The following is a 14006-nucleotide window of genomic DNA, read 5'->3' as shown; positions in this document are numbered from 1 at the left end:
CCATAAGAGAAATGGGCATCGAAGCGTAGACCACAGATTCTAAGTCTATAAGATCTTAATTATATATAAAACTTTAGGAATATACATTGCAAGATTATAGACCTATCCGTAAGGGTCTTTTAGGTTATCACATAAGTTATTTATATGGTGCCTAAAATACTCCTATAGTATTTTAACGTACTGTACTTGGTATGTTCTAAACTTGTTATCGCGCTATCGTATCATAGAATACTCCTATAGTATTCTAACTCTAAATGTACTTGTTCTGGTGTTCTCTTGACTGGTGTTCAGGTAAGTTTTAATACTGTTGCAACACCACATCATTCCCAAACACATGTCGGTCACATCTCGAATGAATATAGTTGATCAGGCTATATTGATCCTAGGTATGATTACATAACTGTTTGGGTTGACAACAGTGCCCAACCTTTAAATACTTTAGTTTTGTTCTCCTCGTGACACTAGTTCTATTATGTACATGTATAAGCAAGTAGGTATATTTTTATAACTTATAGTTATACTCTAAAAATATATCATTATCCAGAGCACTTAAGCCCCATTGTATTTATAGTTGTATATCTTTTATCGGTTGATATACTTAGTTCACTATAAACAATGCTCTGATACCAATCTGTCACACCCCAAAACCGGAACGGCGGAAACGTTCGAGGGTGGAGGACGTCATGTTTAGTATCACAAGATATGCATTATAGTAAGCAAGTAATGAACAACCATTTCATTTGAAAGAAAGTGTTTACAATGTGTGTGTTCACAAAACATAGAATTCATAAGCAAATAACAAAACAAGACTTGAAGCTATAATGCTCCAACTTCTGAATTCCCAGCACGAGTACCTGTCTAATAGGCTCCTGAGAATACAAGTTATTTGAAAGAGTTGATCAGCAATTAAGCTGGTGAGTTCATAAGATTTTAGTGATGTAAGTAAGTTGTAGAAAGTTGTTGAAAAATGTAGTTGAAATGTAGTAAGTTATAAGTTCTGTTTTAGAAAAGTTCGCCTGTTCCTCTAGAAAATCCTATATTTCCTATTTTGATGAAAGATACGTAAAAATGATTCTACAATCATTTCTATGAGTACTAAATGGATACAAGTTATATAAAACTCATAGTAAACAAACAATCGACTGTGCGCATCTGCCCTAAGCCCACAACCAAACAAGGAACAGGAAGTAAGGCGGATAGCACACATCCCATTGTTTGTTAGATCATTGTTGTATATAACCCTGGCGTATTCACTTGTTACTCATGGAGTTAATTGTATTAGTTCCTTTATATTTAATGAAAAGATTCTTTAAGAAAACTCTTATTTCTTATAATAAAATGGTGACCACAGTGATTACTTCTATAATCACTTGGTTTATACTGGCCTATATATGATCTAATATCGAATAGATAGTTAATTGGGTGAATATGCCCTAAGCCCACAACCAAACAAGGAACAGGAAATAAGGCGGAAAGCACACATTCAACTACCTGTTGGGTATTAATGATATATAACCATGATGTATAAACTTAGGTATCATAGAGTTACTGACCTAAGGTCCTTTAGGTTTATCCTGGTTTAATAAAATGGATTAAGCCCTTAACTAGTAAGTTTCTAGTTTTGTATACCAAAAGTTCTGATTTGGAAAGTATGTTTTATACTAGAAAACTGTGCATTGACATTGTGTCCTATGACTTGACCCATACCTGGTACCCTTATGATGACTTAATGTATACTAAACATATATACATATATATATATATATATATATATATATATATATATATATATCTAAAATCGAATAGATAATAGACTGGGTGAATCCGTTCCAAGCCCACAACCAAACAAGGAACAGGAAGTGAAGCGGAGAGCACACATCCTATTATCTGTCAGATCCTATTATATATATATATATATATATATCCTTTGATGTATACATTAAGGAATCATAAGGTTAGCATTATGGTCCCTTTCTACTGAAACGTAGCCTTCTACCAAGGCATCTACTGTTATGTGCTAGACTCGACTGTTCTGTTTGTCGTTTGTAAAAATGTAAGTTTTCCCTAGTTTATAACTATCTTAACTCGAAAATAGTTTGCATTTGACTTTCAAGTGGTATTGTCACTTTATGAAAGTAATGGGAAATGTAAGTACACAGTTGTCGTTTATAATGACATGCGGATGTACTGATGACCTAAAACATGTTTGTTTTATTATGGTCATAATGTGAAGGCTAGTACCCCTACTGAACGCTCTCCCTGTCTAGAGATTAAGGGAACCAAACGCGACCTCTGCAAATTCTTGCAAGCCGTGTAATTCACATTCAAGTTATATGATCATGTACACCCAATATAACTATCACCTTTTGTTTAAAACAATGAGTTAGTGATTCATTGGTATAATTAGATCCTGTACGTTCTCATGCTATAGAAACCTAGTTTGTTTGTTCTGTATGGTATTGTTTGTTTCTCATCATAGTATTCTCTCTGTATGTTATTGTTTGTTTCTCATAGTAGTATTCTCTATGTATGTTATTGTTTGTTTCTCATAATAGTATTCTCTCTGTATGTTATTGTTTTTTTGTATGCTTCATTGTACTAGAAGTAATGAATAGCATCATCCTAAACTATACCTATTATAGTTTACTAAAGTTTTACTTGAACTGTTATTGAAAAGACTCGTTTATCTACTAAGTTATGCTTGTACTTTAAAAACGGAGTTTTGTATAACTATAAAGTAACATAACTTTAAAAGAGTTTTTGAAATGTTTTGACAACTTATAAATGACATAAGTAACATTTTGAAAGATGTTTATAACAAACAGTTACACAATTATCATTGTGTTCAACTTGTATTCCCCCCTTAAAACATTTAAAACAGTTAAAAGATTCATTACGGGGTATGAACTCACCTGATGTGGGTGATTCAAACGGGTATGCGTGTAAGGATGAGAAGTTCCATGAATGAAGTCCCGAGACACAATAAGTCCTAAATGACATATAATGACATATATTGGCATGAATATAGTGTTTATAAACAACTATATGAAAGGAAACACCTTCCGGGACTAGGAAACACTTTGACCAAGTGTTGGAATCACATGTGATTCATCAAAGGGAAGTGGAATGGCACTAACTTGAGTTTACTACCATGGGTTTACGGCCCAAGGGAGTTTACGGCCATAAACTCATGGTCAAACATGCCTAATGTTGGTTTGAAAGCTATGGAAACTTTAGGGACTTTTGTTCTACACTTGTATGAAAAAGACCAACCCATTGAAGGCTTTTGATGAGTTTACGGCCCAAAGGAGTTTATGGCCGTAAACTCATAATAATTTATGTGTTTGAGAGAAGTTTAAGGTCCGTCAATCATCAAGGAAGGGTTCTGGGTCAGTAGCTTTGCATCGTATAGGGTTTATGGTCCATACATGCTTCAACATTGAGTTTACGACCAAGGGAGATCTTGGGTCGTAAACTCAAGATCTTCTTGGGGAATGCATGTTTCAAGTCTCTAAGCTTGAGTCCTAACTAGATATGAAGTATAGGGAAGAGTACTTACGATCTAGAAGCTTGAAATGGCCGGTTTTGGCCAAGAACACTAGTGTGTGTTCTTGGTGAAACTTGAAGATCTAAGAAAAGAGTGATTTCTATGGATGAAATCATGGAAGGATACTAGATTAAGAGATGTATCAACAAATCTAGGAAGAATACTTACATCTTTTGAAGATCTAGGATGGAAATCTTGATGATACTTGAGAGGATTTGAAGAAAAATCGGCCAAGGAAGGAAGAAATGACTAGAAATGGCCAAGTATCATGTATACACTCTTGAGTTTACGACCACATGAGTTTACGGCCACATGAGTTTACGGCCGTAAACTCATTGCCTTGTGGCCGTGAACTCATTTTGATGAGGTTAAGGTTTGATTTGCTACACTGTGGTTCTAGCAGGTACTTTCTAACACTTATTCCTTAAGTGTATTAGGCTTAAAACTCCTTAGAATGTCCTTTAACCGGGCTAGAACTCAGTACTAATGAGTTTGACACTCAGTTGAGTTGATTGACTGGGCTTTAAAATCAAAAATTTTCCGGGTTGTCACATCATCCCCCCGTTAGATGGAATTTCGTCCCGAAATTAGCTTTCTTAGCATTACTACTGGGGTTGCGCTCCTTTGATTGGCAGAATACCTACTCGTAGACCTGGCAACTTTGCCCTGGTGTTCATGATAGGATTCATACTTGGTCCATCTATTATTACCTCGTGTATACAAGTCGTATATAATTAGGATTAGTAAGACGGTCGGATGTGCGACTCTGCCCCAGGTCCACAACCAAACAAGGAACAGGAGATAGGGCGGAAACACACATACTAAATCTGCGTAATCATAATCATATACCACCCTCGCGTATACACTGAATAGTGATAGGTGGGCTGTATTCGTCCATAGCCTCTGTGCTTGAACTTGGTCTGCTGGACGAGTGGTATTTCGTGACGGTCTACGGACATCTGACGATAAGGTTTCGGAGGACAAAGTACTCTTCGCACGAGTACTTCGGGGTTTAGAATACGAAAGATAAAACTGAGGTTTAGGTCGGACTTTCGATACGCATGACGAAAGTTTCGAGAACTTGCCGATCGAGGCGATAGAAACATATGAACTCAGTATGGTGAGGACCACGCCAACTCATGACGAAAGATAGTAACGGACTCTTTACTAAACAAAGTTTTGGTCAAATGAAAGAATCGTCTGTTATACGATGATGTATCCCTTGTATGATCGATACTGTACTCCTAGTATGTTCGAAAATGTACTCTTTGTAAATGTTCCAGTGTTTCCTGTTTTCTCTTTGAAGTTAACACTCCTACGTATCGTACCGCTATGTGCGCATACATACAAACAAAAGTGCTTTAATAACTGGTGGGGATACTTTATATCATGATCCTCTTTGGTACCACTACAATCGCCTGCCATATACAAGTTATGAATATTTAAGATGAATCAGGCAGTCGACTGAGTAACTCTGCCTCAAATCCTCAACCAACTAAGGAATGGGGACCTAAGCGGAGTCACTCACTCTAAGTCTGCAACATCTTAGTTATGCACAACTCTGATGTATATGGTAAGCCATAATAGCTTCTTTAAACGGATCTTTTAGTTCTCTTGAATATTGTGACCTATTTCAATATGTGAGTTATTATAATTACTTTTAGGTGTTATCCCCAAATTTTAATCTTATACCAATGTAAATTATTTTTAAAAGTAATTACTATTTCGAAAACGTACCGCTACTCGTCGACGACTCCGGGGTAGATTCTCCTGCGTTGATCATCAAAATGCGTCCATCCGCTCCTGAGTTCTTTACTATCGGACAGTCCCTCTGATAATGTCCAGCCTCACCACAGCCATAGCAGGCTTGGTTTTCTTCAGCTCCGGGGACTTGGGAGATCGGTTGAGCCGGTGCCCTGCAGAAACGGACTGTGTGTCCCTTTTTGTGGCAGTTCAGACACTGAATTTCCTGGCATACTCCAGTGTGGTGAAAGTTGCACTTTCCACACTTCGGGAGGGTTCCAACATATCGACTGGCAGGTGCTGGAGCAGTAGGCGCTGTAGCGGCGTACATAGTACTCGTTTGTTGCTCTTGCGGGGTGTCCTGTGTTGTTTGCTTCTTCTTCCTCTTGTTCCCCGACTTCTGTTCATAGTCCTCTTCCCTTGATGGCTCGGGAATAGGGACTTTTACACCATGGCGGACTCCGTGGTCGATGAGTCGTTGAGCCAGGCGTTTAGCACTATCGAACGTGGCTGGGTTAGAAGACAACACATTTCCTTGAGTCGGAGCAGTCAGACCCCAAATGTATCTTTCTATCTTCTTGCTCTCCGGGGTAACCATCCCGGGGCATAGAGCTGCTAGCTCGCTGAACCGGTCAGTGTAGGTCATTATGTCTGAGCCGACCATAGTGAGATCCCACAGCTCTTGTTCCAGTTTTTGAATTTCGCCTAACGGGCAATATTCCTCCCGCATTAACTCTTTTAGGTTTTCCCAACCTATTGAGTTAGCCACTGATAGAGTCAGTGACTTAACATGGCTGTTCCACCATGTTAGGGCCTTGCCAGAGAAGGTGTAGGCAGCCAACTTCACTTTGCTCTCTTCTGGGCACAAACAGATTTCGAAGATCGACTCTGTTTTCTCGAACCATTGCAAGAGGGCAATGACTCCGCCAGCCCCATTAAAGGATAATGGCTGACATTTGGTGAAGTCCTTGTAGGAGAACTCTCTCGGGCGCACAGGGACCTCACCTTGAGTAGAATCAGTAGGCGTTCCACCTCCGCTGGTACTGATGGAGTGATATTGAGCCATGGCTGTTGCCATAGCCGCAACCACTGTAGCGTTTATAGCTGCCATATCGATTTGCGAAGGAGGCGGCGTTGGAGTTATCGGAGTAGTGCGTCTGTTTGATCTGCGAGGAGGCATCTTTGCTAAAAGAATACAAAGATGAGACGGAATAAGTCGAAAGCAATGGACACAAGCCGAAAGCTGAAAAGACAAGGTTATCCTAGTTCTGGATGTATCGGGTCCTGACTTCCACAGGGTTCTAGGAACAATTCATAAAAGATTCTATACCTAATAAACTCTATGAATTTGAAATAACGATCCTCGAATGAATATCTGTTTCCTGAATAACTGTTACCAGCTGTATGTAAGAAAATAATCTTAACATATAATATGAGTAGTGTTTCCACTCGCTCGCTAAGTTAACAAGATTATTATTTATTAGTGTGACGTGTAAGACGTTTTGGTTACTTCGGCTGATCTCTCCTTGAAAACTTCTCATGAACTTGTTCTTGTTCCTCCTGGACTCTTCTGTTGTCTACTATGAGGAAGTGGTTACATCTATCTGGGCTTGTCATGCGAGAATGAAAGTGACTAAAGAATCTATGAGCTTTAAGGTAACTTTATGGGGTGATCCTTACAGGGTCCTCCTATAATTGTACAATGTATACAAGTTTGTATATAATTGAAGATTAAATAGACCTTCGAATAAGTGATCCTACTCCAACACCACAACCATAAGAGAAATGGGCATCGAAGCGTAGACCACAGATTCTAAGTCTATAAGATCTTAATTATATATAAAACTTTAGGAATATACATTGCAAGATTATAGACCTATCCGTAAGGGTCTTTTAGGTTATCACATAAGTTATTTATATGGTGCCTAAAATACTCCTATAGTATTTTAACGTACTGTACTTGGTATGTTCTAAACTTGTTATCGCGCTATCGTATCATAGAATACTCCTATAGTATTCTAACTCTAAATGTACTTGTTCTGGTGTTCTCTTGACTGGTGTTCAGGTAAGTTTTAATACTGTTGCAACACCACATCATTCCCAAACACATGTCGGTCACATCTCGAATGAATATAGTTGATCAGGCTATATTGATCCTAGGTATGATTACATAACTGTTTGGGTTGACAACAGTGCCCAACCTTTAAATACTTTAGTTTTGTTCTCCTCGTGACACTAGTTCTATTATGTACATGTATAAGCAAGTAGGTATATTTTTATAACTTATAGTTATACTCTAAAAATATATCATTATCCAGAGCACTTAAGCCCCATTGTATTTATAGTTGTATATCTTTTATCGGTTGATATACTTAGTTCACTATAAACAATGCTCTGATACCAATCTGTCACACCCCAAAACCGGAACGGCGGAAACGTTCGAGGGTGGAGGACGTCATGTTTAGTATCACAAGATATGCATTATAGTAAGCAAGTAATGAACAACCATTTCATTTGAAAGAAAGTGTTTACAATGTGTGTGTTCACAAAACATAGAATTCATAAGCAAATAACAAAATAAGACTTGAAGCTATAATGCTCCAACTTCTGAATTCCCAGCACGAGTACCTGTCTAATAGGCTCCTGAGAATACAAGTTATTTGAAAGAGTTGATCAGCAATTAAGCTGGTGAGTTCATAAGATTTTAGTGATGTAAGTAAGTTGTAGAAAGTTGTTGAAAAATGTAGTTGAAATGTAGTAAGTTATAAGTTCTGTTTTAGAAAAGTTCGCCTGTTCCTCTAGAAAATCCTATATTTCCTATTTTGATGAAAGATACGTAAAAATGATTCTACAATCGTTTCTATGAGTACTAAATGGATACAAGTTATATAAAACTCATAGTAAACAAACAATCGACTGTGCGCATCTGCCCTAAGCCCACAACCAAACAAGGAACAGGAAGTAAGGCGGATAGCACACATCCCATTGTTTGTTAGATCATTGTTGTATATAACCCTGGCGTATTCACTTGTTACTCATGGAGTTAATTGTATTAGTTCCTTTATATTTAATGAAAAGATTCTTTAAGAAAACTCTTATTTCTTATAATAAAATGGTGACCACAGTGATTACTTCTATAATCACTTGGTTTATACTGGCTATATATGATCTAATATCGAATAGATAGTTAATTGGGTGAATATGCCCTAAGCCCACAACCAAACAAGGAACAGGAAATAAGGCGGAAAGCACACATTCAACTACCTGTTGGGTATTAATGATATATAACCATGATGTATAAACTTAGGTATCATAGAGTTAATGACCTAAGGTCCTTTAGGTTTATCCTGGTTTAATAAAATGGATTAAGCCCTTAACTAGTAAGTTTCTAGTTTTGTATACCAAAAGTTCTCATTTGGAAAGTATGTTTTGTACTAGAAAACTGTGCATTGACATTGTGTCCTATGACTTGACCCATACGTGGTACCCTTATGATGACTTAATGTATACTGAACATATATATATATATATATATATATATATATATATCTAAAATCGAATAGATAATAGACTGGGTGAATCCGTTCCAAGCCCACAACCAAACAAGGAACAGGAAGTGAAGCGGAGAGCACACATCCTATTATCTGTCGGATCCTATTATATATATATATATATATATATATATATATATATATATATATATATATATATATATATATATCCTTTGATGTATACATTAAGGAATCATAAGGTTAGCATTATGGTCCCTTTCTACTGAAACGTAGCCTTCTACCAAGGCATCTACTGTTATGTGCTAGACTCGACTGTTCTGTTTGTCGTTTGTAAAAATGTAAGTTTTCCCTAGTTTATAACTATCTTAACTCGAAAATAGTTTGCATTTGACTTTCAAGTGGTATTGTCACTTTATGAAAGTAATGGGAAATGTAAGTACACAGTTGTCGTTTATAATGACATGCGGATGTACTAATGACCTAAAACATGTTTGTTTTATTATGGTCATAATGTGAAGGCTAGTACCCCTACTGAACGCTCTCCCTGTCTAGAGATTAAGGGAACCAAACGCGACCTCTGCAAATTCTTGCAAGCCGTGTAATTCACATTCAAGTTATATGATCATGTACACCCAATATAACTATCACCTTTTGTTTAAAACAATGAGTTAGTGATTCATTGGTATAATTAGATCCTGTACGTTCTCATGCTATAGAAACCTAGTTTGTTTGTTCTGTATGGTATTGTTTGTTTCTCATCATAGTATTCTCTCTGTATGTTATTGTTTGTTTCTCATAGTAGTATTCTCTATGTATGTTATTGTTTGTTTCTCATAATAGTATTCTCTCTGTATGTTATTGTTTTTTTGTATGCTTCATTGTACTAGAAGTAATGAATAGCATCATCCTAAACTATACCTATTATAGTTTACTAAAGTTTTACTTGAACTGTTATTGAAAAGACTCGTTTATCTACTAAGTTATGCTTGTACTTTAAAAACGGAGTTTTGTATAACTATAAAGTAACATAACTTTAAAAGAGTTTTTGAAATGTTTTGACAACTTATAAATGACATAAGTAACATTTTGAAAGATGTTTATAACAAACAGTTACACAATTATCATTGTGTTCAACTTGTATTCCCCCCTTAAAACATTTAAAACAGTTAAAAGATTCATTACGGGGTATGAACTCACCTGATGTGGGTGATTCAAACGGGTATGCGTGTAAGGATGAGAAGTTCCATGAATGAAGTCCCGAGACACAATAAGTCCTAAATGACATATAATGACATATATTGGCATGAATATAGTGTTTATAAACAACTATATGAAAGGAAACACCTTCCGGGACTAGGAAACACTTTGACCAAGTGTTGGAATCACATGTGATTCATCAAAGGGAAGTGGAATGACACTAACTTGAGTTTACTACCATGGGTTTACGGCCCAAGGGAGTTTACGGCCATAAACTCATGGTCAAACATGCCTAATGTTGGTTTGAAAGCTATGGAAACTTTAGGGACTTTTGTTCTACACTTGTATGAAAAAGACCAACCCATTGAAGGCTTTTGATGAGTTTACGGCCCAAAGGAGTTTATGGCCGTAAACTCATAATAATTTATGTGTTTGAGAGAAGTTTAAGGTCCTTCAATCATCAAGGAAGGGTTCTGGGTCAGTAGCTTTGCATCGTATAGGGTTTATGGTCCATACATGCTTCAACATTGAGTTTACGGCCAAGGGAGATCTTGGGTCGTAAACTCAAGATCTTCTTGGGGAATGCATGTTTCAAGTCTCTAAGCTTGAGTCCTAACTAGATATGAAGTATAGGGAAGAGTACTTACGATCTAGAAGCTTGAAATGGCCGGTTTTGGCCAAGAACACTAGTGTGTGTTCTTGGTGTTCTTGGTGAAACTTGAAGATCTAAGAAAAGAGTGATTTCTATGGATGAAATCATGGAAGGATACTAGATTAAGAGATGTATCAACAAATCTAGGAAGAATACTTACATCTTTTGAAGATCTAGGATGGAAATCTTGATGATACTTGAGAGGATTTGAAGAAAAATCGGCCAAGGAAGGAAGAAATGACTAGAAATGGCCAAGTATCATGTATACACTCTTGAGTTTACGACCACATGAGTTTACGGCCGTAAACTCATTGCCTTGTGGCCGTGAACTCATTTTGATGAGGTTAAGGTTTGATTTGCTACACTGTGGTTCTAGCAGGTACTTTCTAACACTTATTCCTTAAGTGTATTAGGCTTAAAACTCCTTAGAATGTCCTTTAACCGGGCTAGAACTCAGTACTAATGAGTTTGACACTCAGTTGAGTTGATTGACTGGGCTTTAAAATTAAAAAAATTTCGGGTTGTCACATTGGGCCTAATGTACCAATAAGCATCCAATTCTACCATTTTGGGCTTGGAATCCCTATTTGGGGTCTAATTGGACCCACTTCCATAAAACTTAGCATTTTGGGCCATTTTGGGTCCAAAATAAATTAGTTTACCCTTAATGGGTCTGATTGGGCCATTAATGAATTAATTTGCCCCAATGGGCCATAAACTCCCTTTTTCTTTCAAAATGGGCCGTGAGCTATCTCATGAGCCCAATGGGCCGAAAATTTCATGTTTAGGTTCCAAAAATCCTAACTAAATGTTAATGGGGCCCAAACTACTCCACCCTTTCTCCTAGCCCAAGAACCCTCGGCCCATCATCAATTAAAAAAAATGAAAAACGAAATGGAAGGGGGGGAGTTGACTTTGGAGGTTCCACCTCCATAATACTCACCATGTATCTAGGCATGGTCTCTCATATTCCCATGCAAGTCACCTCACTACCTTACTACCTCTCTCCCCTCTCTTCTTCTACTTTCGGCCGAGAGCCAAAAACACACACACACACTCTTTCAAACACTTCCTCAATCACTCTCAAGCATCCTTCTTCTTCTTCCTCCAAAATCTCGAAATTTTACTTGTGTTCAAGAGGATTCTCACAAGAATATCATCATTTCTTGGTAAGTTTTTACATATCCAAGCTATATAACTCCTTTCTCATGTTAGATCACTTCTCCTAAACAGTTTGGTGATCATACTCTTAGAAAACATCCATAAGCTCGAGATCTACAACAAAGGTGTGTTAGGACCAAAAATCTCTTCCACTTCTTCTTCAAAAACCAAAAAATCAAGCAAAGGTGAGTTCATACCCCCTTGTTTTTGGTTTTTACATGATTTTTGGGGGAGAATACAAGTAAAATGTGTAGATCTATGTGTTATATGCATGCCTTTTGTGATTTCTTAGTTTATTTTGTAAAAATGTGTTAGATCTTAGTAAATCTCGACATCTTAAATAACATTGAGTTAAGATCCATGAACTAAGACACCTTATACATCATATTATCAAGTTGAAAGTGTTATATGTTTAAGATATAAAAATGTAAGGCAAAAACTTTGTTAAGGATCAAAATTGTCAAGAAAACAAAAGATAAGGGTAAAAAGCGACATTTATGTTTTTATAAGGATCAAACAGGCCCTACTTGTATAAAAATGGATTTTTATGATAAACATGCTTTCCAAAGGGCCAAAAATGCAAATTTTAGCTTAATGGGCCAAATATTTAGGTGTCACGGTTTTGGGCCCAAACTTGCGAAAAAATGGAGGTTTCGGGATTAAAAATGTTATTTGACCAATGTTTGAGTCATAAATGTAAATAAACCAAATTTAGGGGTGAAAATAACATTTATTTCTAAATTGGACCAAAAATGTAACTTTTATCAAAATTGGGCCGAAAGTGTAAATTTTACAAACAAAGGGCTGAAAATGTAACTTTCTGCAAAACTGGGCCATAAATGTAAAAATATAAATTTTTGGATTAAATCCGTGAATTTCTAAACATTTGGGACGAAATTACAATTTTTATAAATTATGGACTAAAGTGTTATTTTTACAAAACTTTGGGCCTTAATTGAAAATTTGAGGCTTATTGGTCAAGAACGTCGTTTTTACGAAAGAGGAAATTTTATATTTAATTCGGTAAACCTCGAACTAAAACAATCGACGAAATAATAACAAATGAACGAAGTACATCGATAACAATTTTATTGGGCCTAATATTCACGTTACGTGGCCAATGGGCCTTAAGGGCCCATTCAAATGTATATTGAGCCCAATATTTTCCATGACATGTTTATTGGGCCTTGCGACCCATTTACATGTTAATTTGGGCCTGAGTTAGGGGTCACAAGTTTGTTGGGCCTTTGTGGTCCATTTACATGCCTAGGGCGACAAAACCTTGAGCAAATACCGGCATTTGGAAAAATGCCAAGACAGGCAACCTAGTCATTATCATGTATGGTTATAACGACTCATAAAGAGATTCCAATACCAAATTAACATTTCGGAGATTAACCCTTCGATTGTGTCAATACAAAACAACTTATTTAACGATACAAGAACCTCGACTTTATAACAAATCAGAGAATATTGGATTTTCTGGGGAAATACTACTATTCAATTTATCACTTACTTACAATACAAAGATATCAAAACTACATCCATATATGTTACAACTAATAAATTCACACATGCATTTATACTTGATTTTCACATCATTTGCAGACACTTTACAGAAAATATCGGATTTTCTGGGTTTTTACAAAGGATACAAAGACTTTTATTCAAAGATACTTATGAACTCACCAACATTATATATGTTGACCGTTTTCAAAATAACTTGTATTCTCAGGTAATCGTTAAGTAGGAAGATTTTCAAGTATGCATGGTTTTATTTTATGTAACATCGCTCCTCGTACTATTAATACTTTGAACTTATGTAATTTATAACAATGTACTTGATGTGAACAATGCTGGTTGTTATATGTAATGTTGGTGATGAATGTGTTATGTTTCATGTATATCCATTGTGATGATAATTCAATTGTTAGTCACACGAGCCCCCGGACATTTCCGCCGTCTGGTTCGGGGGTGTGACAGGTTGGTATCAGAGCAATGTTTATAGTGAACTAGCATATCTAACCATACATGATATGCAACTATAAACACAATGGGACTAAATAACTCTGAACAAAACAAAATTTTTTCACTTATGTGCGCATACTAGGATAATAATCTAACAACATCTAATAAAAACTTTTGGAGGAAATTGAACACTATGATTAAACCTGGGCAGTTATGTAGTCATATT

This window comes from Lactuca virosa, chromosome 5, assembly GCF_052849685.1.
Source record: "Lactuca virosa cultivar CGN04683 chromosome 5, Lactuca_virosa_CGN04683_v6, whole genome shotgun sequence".
Taxonomy (NCBI): domain Eukaryota; kingdom Viridiplantae; phylum Streptophyta; class Magnoliopsida; order Asterales; family Asteraceae; genus Lactuca; species Lactuca virosa.
This window is presented reverse-complemented; position numbering follows the sequence as displayed.